The sequence below is a fragment of the Macaca thibetana genome, chromosome 18, assembly GCF_024542745.1.
Source record: "Macaca thibetana thibetana isolate TM-01 chromosome 18, ASM2454274v1, whole genome shotgun sequence".
NCBI lineage: Eukaryota > Metazoa > Chordata > Mammalia > Primates > Cercopithecidae > Macaca > Macaca thibetana.
This window is the reverse complement of record NC_065595.1, coordinates 71,462,073-71,480,865: the sequence shown is the minus strand read 5'-3', so window position 1 is coordinate 71,480,865 and position 18,793 is coordinate 71,462,073. Positions and strand designations below refer to the sequence as shown.

Here is an 18,793-nt window from a genome sequence, read left to right as displayed (position 1 = left end):
CAACTGTGCTCCCTCCTTAGTCATAGAGTGAGACCCTGTATCTAAAAACATAAAAATGGGGGAGGGGGCAAGACATGTTAAGCTTCCATCTAGTCTTAAAATTTTATGCAGAAAATACAATTTGTGTGACTAAATTTTTTGTTCTATTTATTCAACAAGCTTTTCCTCATTTTTGTTATCAGTCTTATAGTGTAGGCAAAGTATATACAGATAAATAAGTCCTTTCCTGGTAAAATTTTCTACGAAATTATTGTATACTGTTTTATTTTATATCTTAAATTTGAGATAGATCTTATAGAAAAGCAGTTCAATGTTGTAGATAAATTAATCAAAATTGAGCATGCTCTAGGCCTTTTAAAAACACAAATTTAACTTTTTAAAATTGATAAGCTAGCTGTAATATTCAATACTGACATTACTACTATATTGATGTCAGTATAGGCTAAAAATAAAATAATTTTCACAATCTACTGGTAGAAAATCCTTGTACAGAATAAATTCCTAATGCAGTAACATTAGTCATCAATGAATGAACAGTGAAAATAATTGCGCATTGTATAGCATGTGTTCATGATATCGCAGCAAGAACTTTATAAGGCATGTAAAATAGATTTTTAATGTCCTAATTTCTGTTCTCTAGATTATGTACTCAAAGTGATGAAAATTTTCTCTCCTCTTGCACTTTCTTGCATCATTCATACACATAAACATCACCCAAACTAAGGTAGAATATTTCAAACATTTTGATCTTTGAGAGATAAGATATCTAATATCGTTAACTCATCTTGGATTTCTTCAGCAGTAGGCTCCACAGGTGTGGATTGTCATTTCTGATTATCTGATTATAATGATCTTTACACTCGTCTCAAGTGTGGCTGTACCTGTGGTGCTTAATTAGTTTCTTCACATATTAAGTGCTTCTTATAAATGTTGTCTTCATTGACCCTTTCAAGTATGATTCTTCACTCACACCCTTCATACCTCAGCTGAAAGGACATCTCCTCAGGCCACCCCAGACACCTTTATGTATTCAGCACACACTGCCTTTTTTTTTTTTTGAGACAGAGTCTCTCTCTGTCTCTCAGGCTGGAGTGCAGTGCTGCAATCTCAGCTCACTGCAAGCTCCGCCTCCTGGGTTCCCGCCATTCTCCTGCCTCAGCCTCCCGAGTAGCTAGGACTACAGGTACCCGCCACCATACCCAGCTAATTTTTTGTATTTTTAGTGAGACGGGGTTTCACCATATTAGCCAGGAATAGTCTTGATCTCCTGACCTCGTGATCCACGTGCCTCAGCCTCCCAAAGTGCTGGGATTACAGGTGTGAGCCACCGTGCCCAGCCTGCCTTTTCTGTTTTAATCGCATTGCCCTGTTATCTCTTTTTTAGCAGCCATCATGGTCCGTAGTAGTTTTGTTGGTCTCTTTTCTTATTCATTGATGTCTGCCACTAGAATATAATCTCACTGAGGGCAGAGACCTTTTCTCTCTAATTCACTGTTATATCCCAGTGTAATGGGGACTCCGTAGATATTTGATCATTGTTAAGTGAATTAAATAATCTGTGGTTTAGCTATTGTGGTCTAGTTTCTCACCATCTGTCTTGCATCTTGGTCCCCTGATGCTCTTCAGTTATCTCCAGAATGCAGAGCCTCCCTCATGTTCTCACTGTGACTACCTTACCCTGCCTCACGCAGTGGTTTGACATCTCTTGCCTGGGCCATGACAAACCCTCTAATGTTATTTCCCTTTTCATGACTTCTTGATACTTGTAGGTGGAAAGTGTAAACCCCTTAGCATGGCATGGGCAGCTGTTCACAATCTGGCCCAGTTCTGACCTCTCCAAGCTCTTGATTGACCATTCATCACCGCCCCATGCGTGCTGATTCTACCTACACTTCCTTCATTCTTGAATGTCCAGGGCCTCTGCACTTACCTGAAATGTCCCTTTCCCCTCTTCGCTACCTAGAAAATGTCTACTTCTCCTTAAGACCTAACTCAAATGTCTACTATTCTGAATTGCTTTTTTTGATCAAAGTCATTCTTTTTTCTCTATGTTCATTCAATGAGCACTCCACTCTGGCGTCTTCTGTCACTTACAACAGTGACACTGTGTTGTAATTACTGTATACTTACATCTCTCACTAGACAGTGAACTTCTTAAGGGCAGGGACCATGTTTATACTGGCAGCCCTATCATAGATTTAGGGACCCAAGACAGTGTGTCTTGTAGTCTTTCTAGGTATGTTTCCTTTGCTGCCTCCTAAGCTTAGGGTAACACTGGGGCATCCATCAGCGAGATTAAGTTTTTTTTAACCTAATAAATATTAGCGTTGGAGTCTCCTAAGCCCTTAACTTCTTTTTTTTTTTTTTTTTTTTTTGAGACGGAGTCTCGCTCTGTTGCCCAGGCTGGAGTGCAGTGGGGCAATCCCGGCTCACTGCAAGCTCCGCCTCCCAGGTTCATGCCGTTCTCCTGCCTCATTCTCTCGAGTAGCTGGGACTGCTGCAGGCACGTGCCATCATGCCTGGCTAATTTTTTGTATTTTTAGTAGCGACGGGGTTTCACCGTGTTAGCAGGATGGTCTCGATCTCCTGACCTCGAGATCCACCCGCCTCGGCCTCCCAAAGTGCTGGGATTACAGGCGTGAGCCACCGCGCCCGGCCAACATATTTTTATTCAAGAAGAAACAGGAGAATAGAATCAACCTTAAGAGGCCGATTATGGAGTTATCAGGAGCCAGGAGCAGCCAGGAGTGGTGCACAGCTGATGCACACCTGGGCCTCCTGGACACACAGCTGCCTCTTCATGTTCGTTCTGCTCTCCAGAGGTGGGAACCTGAGGGCTGGGGGTTGAAATTGAATGCTGCTTTATTTTCATTAATTTTGAAAAGATTTCGAATGTAATTTATGTACTTGGGGGAAGAAAGATCCAAAGCCTTCTGCGGCAGCTCTAAGCCCAGACAACCTACATCAGGTTTACCAAAAGGCCTATCCTTGTATATAACCGCCGCGTATCTCATCCTTTGTTTACGTTAATACTTTCATCCTTGTGATGTTCTTGTGAATTTGGTGGTATTACCCTTCACCGCCCGACTCATTGTGTAGAGAGAAAAACTGAAGCGCGGTTCAACAAACTTTAATAAAGTAGCTCCCATGATGATAAAAGGACTTAAAATTAGACCTAATTTTTAACTTTGTACAAATAATAGACAGTAAACGTTGATCTTGAGATAGGAGGTCAGGATGTGAAGGAGGTGTCTACAAACCTTAATGTAGAAGAAACAGTGGAGGAACTTGGGATTTTGATGAAGACTTGACAGAACATAATAACCATATGGAGACATCACAAAGCCTACTGAATGGAGAGATGCTGGCTGTCAGAGGAACTAGGATCAGCTGGCAGAATCATTTTATTCATACAGGTTATTTAAAATGTCTTCCATGGCTGGGCGCGGTAGCTCACGCCTGTAATCACAGCACTTTGGGAGGCCGAGGCAGTGGATCATGATGTCAAGAGATCGAGACCATCCTGGCCAACATGGTGAACCCCGTCTCTACCAAAAATACAAAAATTAGCCGGGCGTGGTGGCGTGCGCCTGTCATCCTAGCTACTCGGGAAGCTGAGGCAGGAGAATTGCTTGAACTCAGGAGGCAGAGGTTGCAGTGAGCCAAGATCATGCCACTGCACTCCAGCCTGGCGACAGAGTGAGCGAGACTCCTCTCAAAAAAAAAAAAAAATTAAATTAAATTTAAAAAAATAAAATGTCTGCCATATGATGGGTACTACTATGATTAATACTGCTAACGTTTATTCCATACTTACTCTGCACTAAATGCTGTTCTAAGACTTTATGTGCATTAATATTCATCGAGTCCTCACAGAAGTCGTGTTTTAAGTGCTACTCTTACTGCCTTTCTCACTGTGCGTACGATGGTGAATGAGACAAACGTGATCTCTGCCTTCGCAGAACTCCAGAGAGCAGGGAGGACAGTGTAGGAGCAGGTCATCCAGCGCCGTGTTAGAAGGTCCGTGGCCAGTGGGCACAGGGTGCTATGGAAGCAACCAAGGGGACCATGCCCAGCTTCCCAGAAGTAACTTCAAAGCTGAGACCCAAATGCTGAGGCAAAATGGTGGATGGAAAATGCGTTCCAGGCATAGTAAACAGCACACATGAAGGCCAGGAGACAAGAGCAAGCAAGGTAGAAGGGCAGCGGGAGAAATGGCTTCTCCAACACTGGGACCACTGCCTCAGAAAGTACTATGCAGGGATACTATACAAGCATCTGATGGGAAGATGCACCAGAAGAGTCTTTGGTTTGTGACTACCCGTGCTCTGAATGGCTTTCTGCCGGCATCAGACACATCTGCTTGTGTGTGTGTGTATCTTCAGTATTCTGACCCTAGATTCTGTGCTGCTTTCACACTTGTTTAGCATATATTACTGAACACCTCTGTGTTCCAGGTAGTGAGTTTCGGAGCATGTGACAATCTCTAAGTCTCATTGCTCAGGGAGCTCTGTGACACCCCTAATGAGCAAGGCATCGTGGCAAAGAAAATAAACTGCATCCTGGGGAAGATCTTCTTTATGATGCTAGGAATGAGTAGATGGAGTTATAACATACTAAAAGCTAGTCTTTAGTTCTTCAGGTTTCAAGAAATAGAACTCCTTTGTTTTAAAGATAGTTTTGCTTTAAAACAGAAATCTTGATAAATCTGTGGCTACTGGGGGGCTTTAATCCAGATGAAGCTGGTGTGAGCGAGGAAGCAGGTCCTGTGCGGATAGTCACGACGTTCTGTACACATGGGATCTGATTTTAATTACTAATGAGGTTCATTTATTGTTTCCTCCCCACTCCAATCCCCCATAAATGCTTGATATGAAACTTTTTTTTTCTAAAAGCAGCAAGAGAAAAGAACTTCAGGGGTATAATTAAACAGGTGAAATGACAACAGTGTTGAATTAAATATTAATTTTTTTAAATGTATAACATAAGTGGGTTTGTTTTTTCTATATTGATGTATTATCTTATATACTTTAACTCCCATTTCTACTTAACTAGCATCACGATAAACAATTTTTATTTATTTATTTATTTATTTTGAGACGGAGTCTCGCTCTGTCGCCCAGGCTGGAGTGCAGTGGCCGGATCTCAGCTCACTGCAAGCTCCGCCTCCCGGGTTGACGCCATTCTCCTGCCTCAGCCTCCCGAGTAGCTGAGACTGCAGGCGCCCGCCACCTCGCCCGGCTAGTTTTTTGTATTTTTTAGTAGAGACGGGGTTTCACCGTGTTAGCCACGCTGGTCTCGATCTCCTGACCTCGTGATCTGCCTGTCTCGGCCTCCCAAAGTGCTGGGATTACAGGCTGGAGCCACTGCGCCCGGCCCATGATGAACGATTTTTAACCTTATTTTTAAAATTTTACTAACAGCCTTTATTACTTTTTTTTTTTTTTTTTTTTTTTTGGAGACAGAGTCTCGCTCTGTCGCCCAGGCTGGAGTGCAGTGGGCTGATCTCAGCTCACTGCAAGCTCCGCCTCCTGGGTTCACGCCATTCTCCTGCCTCACTGTAGGTGCCCGCCACCATGTCCCGCTAATGTTTTTGTATTTTTAGTAGAGACAGGGTTTCACCATGTTAGCCAGGATGGTTTCGATCTCCTGACCTCATGATCCGCCCGCCTCGGCCTCCCAAAGTGCTGGGATTACAGGTGCGAGCCACCGTGCCCGACCACTTTTTTTTTTCTTCCTAGAGAGACACGATCACACTCTGCTACCCAGGCTGGAGTGTAATGGTGTGATCATAGCTCTTTAGCTCCTGGACTCAAGTGATCCTCCTGCCTTAGCCTCCCAAGTAGCTAGGACTACAGGTGTTCACCACCGTGGTTAGCTGATTTTTTTTATTTTTATTTTTGTGGAGATGGAGTCTTCGTATGCTGCCCAGGTTGGTCTGAAACTCCTGGCCTCAAGTGATCCTCCCACCTTACCTTCCCAAAGCACTCAGATTACATGTATGAGCCACTGTGCCTTTCCTGTTATTACTTCAATGTGTAATTCTGCACAATTGTCCAGGCATGGTGTCTCATGCCTTATAATCCCAGCATTTTGGGAGGCTGAGACACGAGAATCACCTGAGGCCAGGAGCTGAAGAGCAGCCTGGGCATAGTGAGACCCCTGTGGTTGGGACTAATCGGGAGGCTGAGATAAGAGGATCACTTGAACCTGGGAGGTGGAAGGTACAGTGGGTCAGAGTAGTGCTACTGCACTGCAAGCTGGGTGACAGAGTGAGACCCTGTCTCTTAAAAAAAAAATCTGCACAATTTGGGTTGAATTTTAAGAAAGTACATTTTTAAGGATGTATATTGTTAAGATATTAATTTAGCTATTTTGGTTTTAAATTTAAAAACTTAGAAAAGTACAAATTAGGTTTAATGATTTTGTTGTGAAAAACTTAATGTTAAATTATTCAGCTTTGCCTTCCAATCTGTTATACTGAAAAAGTAAAATGACTTCTTTGATCTTTCATTTCCCAGAATATTTCTAAAGTTTTCCTAGAGAGAAGAAAACATTTTCCCCCCTCTATCAGTATAAATAGCTGTGCTGTTTAAAAGTAGTATTTTGCCAATGTTGTGATTTTCTAAATGTTTAAATGATTCTCACTTACATGGGATTTTGGTTTAAACCTCATTGGCCAAATGCTTCTGAATGGTTAAATCTTATCCCAAATTTAATGAAATCCTAGGATGGGAGGATGAGTTATTAGAGTCAGTTTATCTTTAGCTGCTAATATTTGACTAGACATTACAATTATAGGGTAAAACAATGAACTGGAAATAGGCATGGCTTATGAATTTTTCAAAGTATTATGTGAGTATGTTTTACGCAATATAATCCAATACATATAGAGAAACTTTGTTAAGTGATTTATAGGCATACCTCAGAGATATTGCGGGTTGGGTTCCAGACCACTGCAATAAAACAAATATTGCAGTAAGGCAAGTCACACAAATTTTTTTGTTTCCCAATGCATACAAAATTAATTATCTTTACATATATTATAATCTATTGTGTGCAATAGCATTACATCTGAAAAAAATACACAGTTTAATTAAAAAATACTTTATTCCAGCCAGGCACCATGGCTCACGCCTGTAATCCCAGCACTTTGGGAGGCTGAGGTGGGCGGATCATGAGGTCAGGAGATGGAGACCATCCTGGCTAAGACAGTGAAACTCCGTCTCCACTAAAAATACAAAAAACTAGCCGGGCATGGTGGCGGGCACCTGTAGTCCCAGCTACTCAGGAGGCTGAGGCAGGAGAATGGTGTAAACCCGGGAGGCGGAGTTTGCAGTGAGCCGAGATTGTGCCACTCACTCCAGCCTGGGCGACAGAGCGAGAGTCCATCTCAAAAAAACAAACAAACAAAAAAAAACTTTATTCCTAGGAGTTTGAGACTAGAGTGGGCAACGTAGTAAGATCCTGTCTCTGCAAAAAATATTTTTGAAAAAATTTTTTTAAAAATTAACCTGGCATGGTGGCTCATGCCTGTAGACCCAGCTACTCAGGAGACTGAAGTAGGAGGATTGCTTGAGCCTGGGAGATCAAGGCTGCCATGAGCTGTGATTACTCCATTTTGCACTCCAGCCTGGGCAACTAAGTGAGACTATGTCTCAAAAAAAAAAAAAAAAAAAAGAATAAAGTACTTTATTGCTACAAAATGCTAGTGATCCTCTGAGCCATCAGTGAGTTGTAATCTTTTTGCTGGTGAAGTGTCTTGATCCAATGTTAATGGCTGCTGACTGATCAAGGGGTGGCTACTAAAGGTTAGGGTGGCTTTTGCCCTTTCTGAAAAATCGGACAAGGAAGTTTGCTGCATCACCTGTGCTTTCTTTTCACAAAAGATTTCTTTGTAGCATACAGTGCTGTTTGATAGCACATTATCCACAGTAGAACTTCTTTCAAAATTGGAGTCAATCTTCTCAAACCCTCCTGCTGCTTTATCAACTAGGTTTATATAGTTTTTGAAATCTTTTGTTGTCATGTCAACAATGTGCACAGCATCATCACCAGGAGTCGATTCCATGTCAGTAAACCACTTTCCTTGCTCATCCATAAGAAACAACTCCTCATTAGTTCAGGTTTTCTCATGAGATTGCAGTAATTCAGGCACATCTTCAGGCTCCACTTCTTATTCTCTTGCTGTTTCCACCACATCAGCAGTTACTTCCTCCACTGAAGTCTTGATCCCTCACAGTCATCCGTGAGGGTTGGAATCAAATTCTTTCAAACTCCTGTTGATGTTGCATTTTGACCCCCTTTCATGAATCACCAGTGTTCTTAATGGCGTCTAGAATGGTGAATCCTTTCCAGAAAGTTTTCAATGTGCTTTGCCCAAACCCATCAGAGGAATCATTGTCTACGACCACTATAGCCTTACAAAATGTAGTTCTTAAATAAGACTTGCAAGTAAAAATTATTCCTTGATCCATGGGCTGTACAATAGATGTTGCGTTAGCAGGCATGAAAACAACATTAATCTTGTATATTTCCGTCAGAGCTTTTGGGTGACCAAATGCATTGTCAGTGAGCTGTAATATTTTGAAAGGAATCTTTTTTGCTGTAAACAGATGTGCTGTCATCCAGTCTTTGTTGTTCCATTTGTAGAGCACAGGCAGAGTAGAGTTAACATAATTCTTAAGGGCCCTAAGATTTTCAGAATGGTAAATTAGCATTGACTTCAACTTCATCACCCACATTGGCCCCTAACAAGAGAGTCACCCTGTTCTTTGAGGCTTTGAAGCCAAGCATTGATTTCTCTCTAGCTATGAAAGTCCCAGATGGCATCTTCTTCCCATATTAAATTGTTTTATCTGCATTGAAAATATGTTGTTTAATGTAGCTACCATCATCAGTTAGCTACATCTTCTGGGTAACTTACTGCAGCTTCTACATTCAGCCCTTGCTGCTTCACCTTGTACTTTTATCGAGTGGTGACAGCTCTTTCTCTTAAATCTAATGAACCTATCTCTGCTAGCTTCAAACTTTGCTCCTGCAGCTTCTTCACCTTTTTCAGACTTTATAGAATTGAAGAGTTTGGGTCCTGCTTAGGATTAGGTTTTGGTTTAAGGGAATGTTGTGGCTGGTTTGATCTTCTACCAGACCACTAAAACTTTCTATCTGGAATTAAGGCTGTTTTGCCTTCTTATCGTTCGTGTTCGCTGGAGTAGCACTTTTAATTTCCTTTAAGAGCTTGTCCTGGCCGGGCGCGGTGGCTCAAGCCTGTAATCCCAGCACTTTGGGAGGCCGAGACGGGCGGATCACAAGGTCAGGAGATCGAGACCATCCTGGCTAACATGGTGAAACCCCGTCTCTACTAAAAATACAAAAAACTAGCCCGGCGAGGTGGCGGGCGCCTGCAGTCACAGCTACTCGAGAGGCTGAGGCAGGACAACGGCGTGAACCCGGGAGGCAGAGCTTGCAGTGAGCTGAGATCCGGACACTGCACTCCAGCCTGGGCGACAGAGAGAGACTCCGTCTCAAAAAAAAAAAAAAAAAAAAAAAAAGAGCTTGTCCTTTGCATTCACAACTTGGCTGTTTGGTGCAAGGAACCTAGCTTTCAGCCCGTCTTTGCTTTTGACATCCTTCCGCACCAAACTTAATCATTTCTAGCTTTTGATTTAAAGTGAGAGACTTGTGACTCTTCCTTTCGCTTGAACACATAAAGGCCATTGTGGGGTTATTAGTTGGTCTAATTAAATTATCATTGTGTCTCACGGAATAGGGAGGCCCCAGGAGAGGAAGAGAGATGGGAGAATGGCTAGTGAGCGGAACAGTCAGAACACACATTTATGAGTTAGGTTTGTTGTCTTATATGGACACTATCATGAGCACCCCAAAGCAATGACAGTAGGAACATCTTAGATCACTCCTCACAGATCTCCAGAACAGATGTAATTTTAAAAACATGAAATATTGTGAGAATTACCAAAATGTGACAGAAAGACATGTAAATGAGCCCATGCTGTAGGAAAAATGGCACCAACAGATTTGCCGAACTCAGGGTTGCTGCAAACCTTCAATTTGTAAAAGCACAGTATTTTGCCAGGCGTGGGGTGGCTCACATCTATAATCCCAGCACTTTGGGAGGCTAAGGCGGGCAGATCACTTGAGGTCAGGGGTTCGAGACCAGCCTAGCTGACATGATGAAACCCCATCTCTACTAATACTACAAAAATTAGCCAGGTGTGGTAGTGCGCACCTATAATCCCAGCTCCTCGGGAGGCTGAAGCACAAGAATCCCTTGAACCTGGGAGGTAGAGGTTGCATTGAGCTGAGATCACGTGCCGCTGCACCCCACCCAGGCAACAGAGTAAAACTATGTCAAAAAAAAAAAAAAAAAAAAAAAACCCTGCAGTATCTGCTATGTACAACAAAGCGAAAGGCAGTGAAATGAGGTATGCCTGTACATATATTATTTCAGTTAGCCCTATGCAAGAAATCATAACTTGATGAAATTACTGAGCTCAGTTTATCTTAAATAAAACTAAAAAATATTTTACCTAAAATGAAAAATTACATACATGTATATAAAGTATCTTCTGTTGCTGGGGGAAAAACAGTGTTTTTTTAAATTGACTAGGCTGTTATGAATTGGTTTTTGTCTGTTTTTAAAATCTTATAGCCACACTTGATAGTCTGTAAATTGGTTGAAAAATCAAATGTATTTCCCACCCCCCAATCTCTTACCAAGCCAGTAGCCAAATCCACCGGTGTCATAGGGCCAGTTGCACGTTAACTAACTCACACTGCGACACCTGTTTGTGACATGTCTTAGGCTTGTTTTCCGCTTGAATAGGCTTGCAAAGACAAAGCCCCAAGACGTCTGTCTCATTCACAGATTGAAGGGTATTTTAATCAGCTTTCTCATATTCCTTGCCTATTCCTCACCTCATGCCAACACCTCCAATAATAAAATTCTGGCATTTAAGTTGGCTGGAAGTTTCTTTCTAGACCTAAAATAGGTTTATATCCCTCCAAGTGCTGAACATACCACTTTTTGACAGAAAATCCACCACCAGATGTCTTTTTGTAAGTGTGCCATGTGTTCATTTTAATGAGATCATTCATCATTTGTAATGTTCAGGGTCCTTGCTGCTGTCTGTCTTTTTTCTGTTTGATTTGTTAGTTTTGTTGTGAGTGTTGGTAACATGCCGAGCACTGGTCTCATCAGTGAGGAATAAATCTCTCTCTTCTCTCCGTGTCATTGCTCTTAGCGCTGCTCTCCCTGTTAGAATGTTTCACAAGAATATTTTACTGAAAGCTCATGGAAGAACTCTGCCACCTTTCAGATCCTGCAGCTTTTAAAACTTAATTTATTTTTAACAAAAAATTTCACATGGTTCAAAACCCAGGAGGTATAAAAATATTACATTAAATTGTACCCTTCTATTTTTGTCTCCTACCCACACTCTCCCTATATACACAACAAATATTATTAATTTCTTTTTTATCTTTGCAGAGAGATTTTATGTATAACAAGTGCGTATCAGTATTTTCTTCTTTTCACTTTTAAACTTTCCTTTTGTATTTAATTATATGTCTTAGAGATCATTTCATATCAGTAAATAGTTTTCACATCTGTAGGCCTTTATAATCTGTTATGTGGGTATGCTGTAATGAGTTTAACCAGTCCTATATTGACAGCTATTAAGTAATTTCCATTATTTTGCTATTACAAACAGTGGTGTCATGGATAATTTTTAATCTATTTTTCGTGAGTGTGAGCGTAACTGTAGGGTAAATTCCTGTAAGTAGACTTGCTGAGTCAAAGGAAATGTGCATTTATAATTTTTATAAAGTATTACAATATTGTCCTTCATAGAGGTTTACTAGTTGATAGTGTACTTAGCAATGTGTGAGGATGTCTGTTCTCCTACATCTTCACAATGTGTTTTCACAGTGATAAGTGAACATTAGTACCTTAACAGTTTTAATTTGCATTTTTCCTATTATAAATTAGATCAGATATCTTTTCATATACTTAAGAATCATTTGTCAATTGCTTGTTCATTTCCTTTGTCCATTTTTCTAATGAGTCGTTGGTCTTACTAATTTGTCTTTACTAGGAAAATATCTCTTTGTGATATAATTTGTAAATATTGTCAGTGATATTTTAATGGTGATTTTTATCATCATCACTGCATTTCTATAGGTGTGAAGAGCTGATGAGTATAAAAACAGAAAAGGCGGATGTGTATCAGGAGACAATGTCAGTCCAGCTATGTGGAGCAGAGACATTCATTAAACAGAGAGAGTGTATGTGTGCGTGCATGTGTGCGAACATATGTGTATAGGTACAAAAATACTGGAAGAATAGAGGAATTCTAGGAATTCTTTCCTAGAACCTAGAAATGAATTGCTTTCATTTTTATGACTTTATAGTTTTTCTAATTTCTGTAGTGAACCATATAAATTCTAATTAAGCAGTACAGAATATGAATTTATAGTTTATCTTAACATTTTACATTTTTTATTCCATAAAATGCTCTTGACTTTTTTCATAATTGCTGTAGTTGTTATTTGGCCACCGTCCACCAACCCCTCAGGGAGGAGAAGCGTGCTGTATCTTTAAGAATGCACCATAAAGCTTGACACAAACATAAATCATATTCTTTTGTACTTATCCATTAACTCTGCATGGGAGACTTCCATTTATCAGAACAACTGCTATAACTTTCTACTGGGTTTTTGTACCCTAATTTCTGAAATATTAATTTGGGACTAGTCAATATGATAAAATATTTTTCCCTCTTTTCAGATAAAATATATTTGAATTAAAAAGTTATAGCTCATAATCTGCGTGTCTGATATTCATTTTTTAATTTATTATAGACAATATTGTGAAATAATGTCAGTCATGAAATGTATTTAATAGTCTTTAAGTATTTCTTTGGTTTTTTTGTTTTGTTTTTGTTTTTGTTTTTGTTTTGAGACAGGGTCTGGCTCTGTCACCTATGCTGAGGTAATCTCATGCAGTGGTGCAATCTCAACTTACTGCAACCTCTGCCTCCCGGCCTCAAGCAATCCTCCCACCTCAGCCCCCCCAAGTAGTTGGGACTACAGGCATGAGCCACTGTGCCTGGCAGGAATGTGTTGCTTTTCTTTTCTTTTTCTTTTCCCTCCCCTCCCCTCCCCTCCCCTTCCCTCCCCTCCCCTCCCCTTCCCTCCCCTCCTCTCCCCTCCCCTCCTCTCCCCTCCCTTCCCCTCTCTTTTCTTTTCTTTCTTTTTTTTTTTTTTTTGAGACTGGGTCTTGCTCTTTTGCCCAGACTGGAATGCAGTGATGCAGTCACAGCTCACTGCACTCCGAACACCCAGGTTCAGGCAGTCCTTCTGCCTCAGCCTCCCAAAGTGCTGGGATTAAAGTTGTGAGCCATTATACCTGGCCTGCATTAGCATATTTTAACTGAGTTATTACAAATGTTTGTTGCCCAGTGTGGTTGCTAACGCCTATAATCCCAGCACTTTGGGAGTCTGAGACGGGCGGACCACTGAGCCCAGGAGTTCAGGACCAGTCTGGTCAACATGCAAAACCCTGTCTCTACTAAAAGTACAAAAATTAGCTGAGTGTGTTGGTACATGCCTGTAGTCCCTGCTATTCAGGAGGCTGAGGTGAAAGGATGGCTTAAGCCCAGGAAGTTGAGATTGCAGTGAGCCATGATCACACCATTGCAGCAACTTGGTCAACAGAGTGAGACTTGGTCTCAACAATTAATTAAAAATTTGTTCCAGGAATTTTTGAAATACATTCCTTATTATACATTTAAAAATTTCTAACTGAAAACATGTACACATGGCATAGGGAAGTAAGATAATTTTTTTTTTTTTTTTTTTTTTTTTGAGACGGAGTCTTGCTCTGTAGCCCGGGCTGAAGTGCAGTGGCCGGATCTCAGCTCACTGCAAGCTCCGCCTCCCGGGTTTGCGCCATTCTCCTGCCTCAGCCTCCTGAGTAGCTGGGACTACAGGCGCCCGCCACCTTGCCCGGCTAGTTTTTTGTATTTTTAGTAGAGACGGGGTTTCACCGTGTTAGCCAGGATGGTCTCGATCTCCTGACCTCGTGATCCGCCCGTCTTGGCCTCCCAAAGTGCTGGGATTACAGGCTTGAGCCACCGCGCCCGGCCGGAAGTAAGATAATTTAAATGGTGGAAATGGTGATCATTAAAATGCTGTCATAAAAATACTTTATTATTATATTATTTTAATATGTGTATATATGTGAATAAGAAGGATTTAATTAGTAAAGGGGTACTTATATGTGAGCTGATGTTAGACCTACACAAATGGATTTAAATTATTCTCCGAGCATTTGACATACTTCTGATTCACAGAGTGGATTTTGTTTAAGTTGCCAGGAACTGAAAATGTTGGCATAGAGCAGTTCTAATTGCCAGCTTGAGAATGGTCATGTCAGAAATGGGAAACATAATTGCCATGTGGGTTCTCCCAATTAGAACTTTCTCACCATATCTCAAGCACAGGTTGACATCTGTTATTACATTTCTGCAAGCAAAAAAAAAAAAAAAAAAACATTCAGAAGCTGAAGTATAATTGGCAGAAGCTTGAATCTAAAACAAGAAAAATCTGTAATTTACTTTCAGATAACTCATTTGTTTTTGCTGCTCACTAGAAAAATTGAGCTTTCTAGCCACACATTTGATCAAGCTTGTTTGATTACAGTATTTATAGATTCTAAGCTATCTACATTGATTTATTGCTGAGTCAGGATTTTGATTTGATGAAGAGGCTAAGGAGAGGTATCATTTTGTGAAACAAATTCACTTAGAATAAAACATTTTTGTGATGGAGTAAAAGTATTCACAATCAAATCCTCATAGATATTCATTGACTTATAATAACTAATACCTACTGAATGTTCACTATGGTCTGAGCTGAATGCTGTGTTTCATCTGTATTCTGGTGTATTTCTTCTATAAAATCCAAAAGGTAGCTATTATTATTTGCACTTTAATATGTGAGAAAATCAAACAGGATTTTAAAATCCAAAATTTAAAAATTTGCCCAAAGTCACGCAGCTGGAAAGTATCTGAGCTACAGTTTGTGCTACTGTTCAGAAAAACAAAGAAATGTGAAATTCTTGGACCATTTAAATTACCTTCAATGTTATAAAGAACAAACAGATCGTTTTTCTTAGTGGCAAAGAGTGAGGGATTTGATCACAGCACAAATAACGGGAGAGATGTAGGCAGGCCTAACAGTGACATCCTCCTGACTACATTTAGTCAGGGATGTGTTGGAGAATAGTAAAAATTAACGTTGGGTGGAAAAGGGGCCCTGTTTTGGTGGGCGTTGAAGCAAAAGAGTTTGGATTGAATATATTTTGCTGCTTCTCACACTATTCTACCAAAGTACCCCTAAGACATAAAAGCATGAACTCATATTTGTAGACTATGAGGACATATTAAATCATAACTTTCAGTTGCAAATGACAGAAACCCACTCAAATAAGCATGGGCAGAGTAGGGGAGAGATGTATTGGCTCACGTAATTGGGAAGTCTAAGGGTACAGCTAGTTTTAGGCATAGTTGGATCCAGAATCTCAAAAGCTGTAATTAGGGCTGGCGTGCTCCCTCCCTTTCCTCTCCAACCCTTTCCAGGACAGTCTCTTACTACCGTCTACAGCCCTATTCTCACACTCTACCAATTGAGCAACTCTAGCAGGAAATCTTTTCTGTTAATTGGGGCAAAAAAGTCTTAGAGGAAGATTTGGGGTCATATACCCACTTAGTAACCAGTCACAGTGGCCAGGAGATAGGCTGTGCTGGCTGGTCTGGATCATGTTCTTAAGCTTGTAAATAGGAGATGAGGTACTGGGTCAGCTCTGCTCAAACCGTATGGGATGCATTTCTCCACAGAAGGATCTTTATCAGAGGAAGGAGCGGGAAGCGTTTCTTGACAAAATTAATGCTGTCCACTGAAGGATATATAATCTAGTGCAAGTTAAAATGTCTTTGAAATAGTGGATTTTACCTTTGAAATTAATGTAAGTTTTGTCTGAGATGTCTGTTGTAATATTTTTTTAATGTTCCATGCTGTGGATTAAGTTCCCCTAGGATTTCCTTGGGGGACTCCTAGGGGTAAAATTTGAATTCAGGAGGTTTTACTGGGGCATGCTTTTGGGAACACCTGTAAGGGGTAAGGAAAGCAGGATTGAGCAGAGGGAAATGTTGAAATGTGATACAGATGCAGCAGAGGCCTCAGCCGATCCCACAGGGAGCTCAGCAGCTGGGAGTGGTTCTTCAGAGATGTCCCAAATGGAAGCAAGGAGGCCTGATCTGCGTACTTCCTCACAGACCAGTGACTGGATACAGGTTACTCTAGGGAGGATGTAACTTTGACAAAGCAGCTTCCTTTGGCCAAGGGCAGTTCCTGAGGAGGGTTAAGTAGTGAGCCTTTAGCAGACATCTCTAGCCACTAGTGGAAGAGCACGCTGTTCCTGAAACAGGGCAGCTTACTGCAGCTTTCATTACATTAATTCCAGGAAAATGTGTTGTATTTGTCTGTTGTTTTATTAATATTTTGTTTTATTTTATTTTTTTTTTGAGACAGGGTTTCTCTCTGTTGCCCAGGTGGGAGTGCAGTGGTGTGATCTTAGCTCACTTGTAGCCGCAACCTCCCAGGGTGAAGTGATTCTCCCACCTCAGCCTCCTGAGTAGCTGGGACTACAGGCAAGCACCACCATACCTGGCTAATTTTTTGGTTTTTTTGGAGAGACACGGTCTTACTATGTTGCCCAGGTTGGTCTTCACATCCTGGCCTCAAGCAGTCCTCCTGCCTCAGCTTCCCCAAATATTGGGATCATAGGTGTGAGTCACTGCACCTGGTCTAGAATTAAAACAAAAAAAAAAAAAAAAAAAAAAAAACCTCACACACACAAAAAACAGTATAGGCTTATAAAGATGAGTTTATTCATCATGATTTCAGCTTTTTTCATTTTTTTATGGTTTATAAACTCCTGGGTAAACAGTATATTGCTTCTGTGGGATCAGCCTTTGGGTGACAAGGGAGAATATGGCAGAAAGAACGTGTTTCCACGTGGGCATGCGTCAGCCCCACCCTACACTCCATTATGTCTAAGGAAAGGAGGGTTGTTAGAAGGTTGATCCATTTATGCATACTTTCTCGGGCGCTAAGGTTTCAAACCAGCTTATTTGTTGCTAGTTGAATCTTGTTGACATATTTAATACTATAATTACTTCTTTTCTTCTGTATGGTGTTAGAAATGCATTTCTTTTTCTTCTTTATTTTATTTTATCTATTTATTCATCCACCTATTGACTGAATGAGACACTTAAATGTAATGTGAGCCTGGGGTGAACATTTATTTTCCTAAAATGCAGAGCATGTGTTTCTCTGTGGCAGAGAAGATACTTCTCCCCAAATTCCCTAGGGGATTCTGAATTTCGAGGAGAACGTAGATTTTTCTCTGAATATTACTCCCTCTTATTGAGCTTCCTCTTATTAAAGTTGACCTGGTAAGGGCTATTAAATAGGTTTAAGTATTTAAACATGCATGGTTGAAAGTATCTTAGTCTACTTAATGAAGAAATATTTAGTAAGCACCTATTCTATGCAAGGCACTATTTTGGAGATTTGTGAATCCCATCAGTGAACAAAATACAAAAAAAAAAAAAAAATTCTTCTTTCCTAAAGTCTGAATCCATCAGGAAGTGGTAGACAGTAAACATATGAAATAAATACGTCATATAGACCACTAAAAGGTAGGAGGAGATATGGGAAAAGACGTAGGCTAGAGTAATTGCTAGTAGCTGGGGATGGGGCTTGGAATTTGGTCAAGATAGACCCCGCTGAGAAGGGGACGTTTGCGCAAGTGTGTAACAGATGTGAGGTGACTCAATCTGGGTATTTGAGATGTAAAGCATTCTAGGAAGAAGGTGGCAGCCAGTGTAAATACCCTAAGGCTGTAGTGGGAAGAAATAGTAGGAGATGAGGTAAGGTGTGACTCAAGCCTATAATCCGAGCACTTTGGGAGGCTGAGGCAGGGGGATCGCAAGCCGAGGAGTTTGACACCAGCCCAGGCAATATAGTGAATATCTGTAGAAAATACAAAAATTATCTAGGCATAGGGTTGTATACCTGTAGTCTCAGTTACTTGGGATGCTAAGCTGGGAGGATTACTGGAGCCCCAGGAATTTGAGGCTGCAATGAGCTGTAATTGCATCAGTGCACTCCAGCCTGAACAACAGAGGAAGACCCTATCTCTAAAAATAAATAAATAAATTTTAAAAATTAATATTTCAGACCAAGAATGGTGGCTCATGCCTGTTACCCAGCTCTTTGGGAGGCCGAGGCGGGCAGATCACCTGAGGTCAGGAGTTCGAGACTAGCCTGACCAGCATGGAGAAACCCCGTCTGCACTAAAAATACAAAATTAGCTAGGCGTGGTGGTGCATGTCTGTACTCCCAGCTATTCAGGAGGCTGAGGCAGGAGAATCGGTTGAACCGGGAGGTGGAGGTTGTAGTGAGCCGAGATTGCACCATTGCACGCCAGCCTGGGCAACAAGAGCAAAACTCCATCTCAAATAAATAAATAAATAAATAAAGTTAAGTATTCATTATTTTCATATCAAACAAGCTAGATTTCATACAGTGCATTTAAACAGTCTTGATCAATGTGGGGATTAGGGGGAAATTTTTTAAAAACTCAGTTTTAGTGCAGGCAGGCCCATAGCTCAGCAAAAAGTAAATATATTAGGGTTGAATTACTGTA

At 40.9% G+C, this 18,793-nt stretch overlaps 1 protein-coding gene across 4 annotated transcripts in view; it reads left to right on the top strand.

Moving 5' to 3' along the window:
- Positions 1-18,793, top strand: part of SPIRE1 (spire type actin nucleation factor 1) — a 191,503-nt gene that overhangs the window by 112,103 nt on the left and 60,607 nt on the right. The window lies entirely within an intron of this gene.